The sequence below is a fragment of the Phaenicophaeus curvirostris genome, chromosome 9 (genome assembly GCF_032191515.1).
Source record: "Phaenicophaeus curvirostris isolate KB17595 chromosome 9, BPBGC_Pcur_1.0, whole genome shotgun sequence".
Classification (NCBI taxonomy): Eukaryota; Metazoa; Chordata; class Aves; order Cuculiformes; family Cuculidae; genus Phaenicophaeus; species Phaenicophaeus curvirostris.
The window spans coordinates 948,878-955,263 of NC_091400.1; the positions used below are offsets into that span (position 1 = coordinate 948,878).

The 6,386-nt window shown below is 44.2% G+C and overlaps 1 protein-coding gene across 5 annotated transcripts in view; it reads right to left on the reverse strand.

Moving 5' to 3' along the window:
• Positions 1-855, reverse strand: part of COL17A1 (collagen type XVII alpha 1 chain) — a 38,310-nt gene extending 37,455 nt beyond the window's left edge. For 4 of the 5 annotated variants that reach the window (XM_069863315.1, XM_069863313.1, XM_069863316.1 and 1 more), the window contains exon 1: positions 619-855. The gene's annotated coding sequence lies outside the window, so the exon portion shown is untranslated. The remainder of the gene's footprint in view (positions 1-618) is intronic. The other variant, XM_069863317.1, reaches the window with a different exon arrangement.
• Positions 856-6,386: the final 5,531 nt, after the last annotated feature.

A 6,386-nucleotide genomic window follows, 5' to 3' on the forward strand; every position in this document is an offset into this window, starting at 1 on the left:
TGTGGTCCAAAGTCTATAATTAGTGAGTCACTGCTGATAAATAAACCCACCCGTCTGAGACAAAACAAAGCTTGTCTGTGGTAACACTAACTTTCACTCCGAAGCACCTCCAGGTATTCTCAGGACTAGAGGTCAGTTCCTTAATATCACACCCTGAATCCACAACCTGAAGCTTCAACTTTCAATCAGTATTCCTTCAGCACATTTCAGGTCTGCTTGGTTTTTACAACAGCCAGCAGATGATCTGCATTTCCCCAACCTGGTACCCTCAAGCAACAGGGAGCATTCAACTAAACTTTATCTATTTGCACCATAGTTCCACAAAATGCATTAAAAATGTATCCAGAGTTTGGCTTCACATTTGTTATCTCCCAGCAGGCATACTCCTTTCATTTGATACTCCTTTTAAAAGAGATACATTAACTGCCAAACACAAAACCACAATGACCCAGCTCTTACACAATCTTATTTTAACATTGTATTCCCCACAGAATAAAGAAACACCTCCTCTATTGTGCCTGAGAATACAGCCTTATTCTGCAAGAAATCTGGAAAAGAGAAAATAAAGGATATTTTTTTCTTCTCTCTCTCTTTTTTTTTTTCAATAATGTAACTTACCTGCAGTGCTTTGGTTACTGAAATGAAAATCTGTATTTCTTCACAACCGTTTCCTTTCTACCAAAATTTGCCACCTACACTTTATATCATGTCCTTCCAAAGGTGTGTGGAACCTGAGTGATCATGCAAAAATGTTCACCTCTTCTTTATTTAACCTGTTTTATTCTCGCCCTTCTTCTGCTTTCCTATTCCCGTGCTCTCAAACAAGTCCCAACAAAGGCGTGTCGTGGTTTCCTGCCGCACCCTACCCTTCCAATTATCTGACACTCAGTGGAAAAAAAGATCTGCCTTCAGGAATCAAACTTTACTGAAAGCAAAAATGCTCCTACCTATTTGCTCAGGTAGATTAACTACTTAGACCCCAGGCAGGCAGAGGTGCGAAGGTTCATGGCAGGGAAAATGAACTGCTATGGCCGTGCTTTCAGGTACACAGATCTGAGATCTGTTTTGGCATTTTCTTACAGAAAGTCATTTAGCACCTGCTGATGTCTCTGCAAAGCTGGCTGCGAGCTAAGCAAATCTGACTGCCTGCAGTACAAGGGGCTAAACTCCCAGCTAGCACAAACTGCCTGAAAACCAATCAAGTCAGTGGGCTGAGCCAGCTTGCCAGCTCCATAGACATTTATGTTCTAATTAGGAGGCAGCACTATTAATAAACCAAAGTACTCCAAGGAACAAAGTTTCTTCCATGTATACCACCTAGAAACTTCTCCCTGAATAGGAACGGGAGCAGAAGAGCAGCCATGGTGAGTCAAAGCAAAACTCCACCCCGGTCCCAACCCTATCTCCCTCCATGTCCCGCATGAACAGCCCTGGTAAGACTGTGTGAAGAGGACAAGCATATGCAGATATCTTCCCGGTGTACACTGGAGAGTTCCTAAGCCAAAGGCAGCAGCATTGCAATCATTCCTTGATGTATTTTTTCCACTTATTTGTTCAATTAGTTTTTGAATCTGTACAATGTTACAGTACATAGAGTGTCCTACAGTAAAGAGTTTCACTGCTTACCTATACCTTATGTGACTTCTTTCCTCCTACTGAATATGACAATGTCATTTGGTGCCCTGTGCTGCATAATAAGAATCAGAATTCACCTTGGCTTCTCTCATCCTACCCATATTTTGACAGATTCATACCACCGTATGGGAAAGAACTAGATGCATCATGCATAATTTTGTAGAGACCTTTTGAAGGACTGTACCTGCATCCTGTCAAGTTGCACTCTACTCTTTTTAGTTCCATACTAGAAATTTCCAAAGGTGTGTAGGGAGATGGCTGCCATACAGCACTACACTGCCACTCCAAAGGCTACGCTCCGTGTTTGTTAATGGGGATCAAGACGTCTTCAGAATTCATCATGCATATGATCCCAGAACTTGTATTTGTATTTATCTTTAGTCAGACAGATATTTACGAAGCATAATTTCCTCCCTGCATGTAGGAAGAGTCCATGACTCTGCCTTCTGAACACTAATCAAAGGACATGCAGTAGTCTAAACAAGCTGCATGTGGTAATTATGCTACTTATTACAAGGTGTAGAGCTCAGCCTGCGACCTGGCCAAACTGCACCTGGTTTAAGCCTTGACCAAAAGGATAAAAGCTGCTTTAGCTTTTTGAACTTCATGCTCGTTGGCGACGACACATTTCTGTCCCTCTTCTTATTAACTGCACTTTAAACCTGCACTTTGGTATCTAATTTTACATCTGCTTCCAGCACAATCCACAGCTCTGTGCTTCAGACACACCCTGGTGCTGCATTGAGAAAAACTGTTCAAGAAAAGGCAGGACTGCGCTATTCTAGCTTTGTAAGACCCACCATTATCAGAAAGGCTCACTGGAATGGCACTTCACTGGGGTGAGGGATGGGACCTCACATTTGAAGATAGTGTCCTTGGGACTGGAGGAATTTTCTCCCTCCTTTACCTTTGTTTACCAGTTTTCTTCATATGTCTACCAACAAAAGGCAGCCATTACAATTTTGATAGAAAACGACAGTATTCTAATCCCTCAGTGTTGTCAGTGAGAAAGATAGTCGTTTAATGTTTCTTGAAACAAATTGTTCATGGAGTACCTCTTCATGAGTCATTTTGCCAATTTCTTATTAGAAAGAAAAAGAAGGAGGTGGTAGGGGAATGGCATAGAGATGTCCTTAAAAAGAAACTTTAAATAAATCACATTTTAAGGACAACTGACTCTGTATTCAAAAGAAGAAATTTAGGTGAAGAAATACTTGAGGATGCTGCCTGATGAAACACACTGATTAGTTCACCCAGGTTCCCAATGGGCAAGTATGTAACATCAAGGACATAATTTAGAGAGATCCTGAGCTGCTTCACCTTTTACTGAAGTCAGTGATTGCCTCAGATATTCAGTCACTGAAAGTCAGGTGGCTCACTGGCCCAGCCCAACAAACTACAGCAGACCTAGCTTCACGTTGTCAGCTGCCGCTTCTGCACTAACAGCAGTGTTAGAGCAGGGGAGGCAGCTGGAGCTCCTCTTGGAGGTAGCCATCACCATCCTCGCATTCCACCAGCCATCCTGCTCAAATTCAGCTGCAGAAGGTGAAGTCTGTAGCTATGGAGGCACGTTGCTGCTGCTGAGTGTACCTGGGAATGTTCTACCAGATGCAGAGTTTGCTGCTTTCCATGTTCCCAGCTGCACAGACTGTGAGCTTGTCATTGGTGTGGCATCTGGCAGCTATAGAGATCAAATCATACTTGAAGACAGCACCACTTCCTCTGATGAAAGATGCTTCAAAAGTTTATGGCAGCTGGTGCTGGCACTGAAAAATTGAGAAGATGAGGCAGAATTCTACATTGCACATTCACTGCACCTGGAAGGGGGTTGTGCTACAGCACATCTGAATCACTTCTCACTTGGCAAGGGGAGCCCAAAGATAAAGGGTCTCAAAGCTGAACCAGCTGGTTTTTTCATGGCCATCCTCTAGCAGCTCAAGGTGTTTTCATGGTTTAGAAAAAGTGATGATAAGTCCTTATCTTCAAAGGGAGCTGTGGAGCGCAGGATAAGGTGTACATTGTTTGATAATTCTGTCTCAATAGACACATAAATCACATGGCTAGTGAATCGGCCAAGAAGCTGATTGGAATAATGCAGGCCCACACAAGGATGGTTCACACAGGGAAGAAGAAACCGCACCTATTTCTGGGTAGCAACTGCAGTTTTCTCTGTGCCTTGGTTTTACAGAATGGAGCCATGCAGCTACTGAACCAATCAGAGCCTCCTGAGTCACTCCCTTGACTCAATGCCCTGAGCCCATGGTTTGTACATCAAGTGAGAAACTCACTGTGAGTAACCTCGGGTATGAATAAAAGCCTTGTGGGGAACTGATCATTGCTTTTAGGGTGCTGGGAGGTGAGTAATGTCAGGATGCATAAACATATTGCTAACTCAGTCTCTTAGGCCCCAAGAGATCACGAGAAGATGTCTTGGCTTGTTCTCTTTAATATAAAAGCTATACAGCTAAGGACTGCATTTCCTCTCTCCTTCTATCTTCATATAGTGTTCCATGCAACAGGAGGCTTACTACAGCTTCTAAGGTTTATCACAGTGCAAATAATAAATATCAATAATTACAATAAAGCTATGCATGCATCTGGAGCATTATAAAGCGCTGATCCTTAACAGTGCAGGACAAACTGGATTGTACAGGTCCAGAGAGGAGGGCTGTTCTGGTCGTGGACAGAGACTGGGAGGAGGTGGCTGAAGACTTGCTTTTACTCTTACTGTGTTGACAGGAGGACTGAGAGTCTTCAGCAGCCATAGACAGCTGTCTCTACTGCTCAGAGACAAGCCTGTACAGACACTGGAACCCTGATGCCATCTTTGTGCTCTTCAGTACAACAGCCTAATAGTTACCAGCAAGCAGCCCAGACAAAGGACTGCGGATGGATACACGCGTTGTCTTGTGTGTCTGGGACTGCTCCTGATAATGCAAGCTTTGGTGACAGACAGATCTGAACAAAACACAGCTATGACCTCTTAAAGTCCATCTGTCCTCCACGCAGCTCTTTATGTGTATTGATGCTTGGACACATTTTACAGATCAGGCTGTACGACCAGAGCTGGCTGGCAGAGCCAGGAGTTATCACCTGCGTCAGACTCACCTCTAACAGCATCAAGGCTGGGATATTAGCAGGCCTGTTTCCAAAGGTTACCTCTTGTCACCTCTGCCTCCTTCTCCCTCTGTCCCCCTCTCCTGCCTCGCCCATGGCAATTAGGGAGCTGCCTCAGCTGTCCAGCAAACCACAGCACCTGGAACAGAACACAACTGTGAAGCAGGTACTTCTGATCACTGACACTCTGAGGGGCATTGCTGTGAGTTTAAACTAAGTAGCTTCCAGCCCTAAGACTCCTCTCCTTCCCGGTGTTGGCATGATGAATAATTCCTTTCACCTTTTCCTCTAGGTAAGAGTAGCCTGCAGCACATGCTGCATACAGTGGCAGAGCTGCTTGATGCCGCTGGTTACTCACCATCAGCCACTGCCCAGTCTGCTTAGTCAAAGACAAAGGAATCCAGCCCTTGAGGAAGAATGTAAAATTTCATCCACGGATCAAATAATTTCCTAACCCCTAGCGTTTTACTGACTATTTGCAAGTAAACCCTTAAAACAGTTTTAGCATCAGTATCTTTCAGACAAAAAAAATATGCACCAGAAAATGCATTTGCTAATCTCACGTGTTAAATGTTTCAGTCAGCCAGGCAGCAAAGGGACACAACCAACGCCAGGTGACCTGGCTGTGGTGCTGCCAATATAAATAATGGAGAAAAGTCAAAGCAAAGTGTTTATGAACAACTGGCAGCTTGCAAAAAACCTCTTTTCTGGCAGCCCCAAAGAAAACAAGATTTGATTAATGAATTGCTCACCAGCTATATCCATGGTCAAAATTCCAAGCAATTAGTATTCCAAACAAACAAGTCAGTCAGTTCTACCCACTGCCAGTCCAAAGCCTGCAGGTTTGAGCACCTCTACAAAAAGCAGCACAGGGAAAATCACAGTGCAACAGTGCATACAGGAAAAAAAACTGGAGACAAGAGTAGAGATCTGCCTCAGAAAATGCTGAGTGCTGGCAAATAAGCCTGATTTCTGCCTGTCATCTTGACAGAAAATTCAAAACACACACTGGCAAAAAAATCTCCCGAGGGAAAATCTCTGCCAGCCTCAACTATACCTTGCAGCAATTCACCCTTGACACAGAGAGAGGGATTCTTATTAGCAGGATTGGAAATGCATGGGAGGGTGGCTGAAGGGTCTCCAAGAGCCTTTTCTTTTTCTCTCCTCTGCTCCAGCTCTATACAAGTTTTCCCTTTCCCTGCTAAGTTGCGATGGGTCATTTTTTGATCAAGGATCATTTCACAGCTTGGCGATGATTTTCAGGAGTGTCTAGGAACAGAAGTGCCACCGATGCTCTGTCACTCAGGTGAGTTTGTACATAGAGTTTGTACCAGAACTTGGTTTGTCCTAAGTGCAGTGTTGACACAGTGAACTTGAACTACCAGTTTCCCAGAGCAAGACAAAACCAAGTACATGGAATGAAAGTCAATGACTTAACAGATGTGGAAGGTTTATTCTCACTGTTGAGGTGGTGCTTGCAGTGTACACGGACCCGCTACGGCCCTGCCAGCTGCAAGAGGGAAAGGGAGCCTCCTGAAAGACTTACATCAATAAAGCGTACAGTGCCATCCATAGCTTCTCCCATCACCATCCCAGACATCCCCTGATTCTGGGTGAGAGATCACCAGCACCAG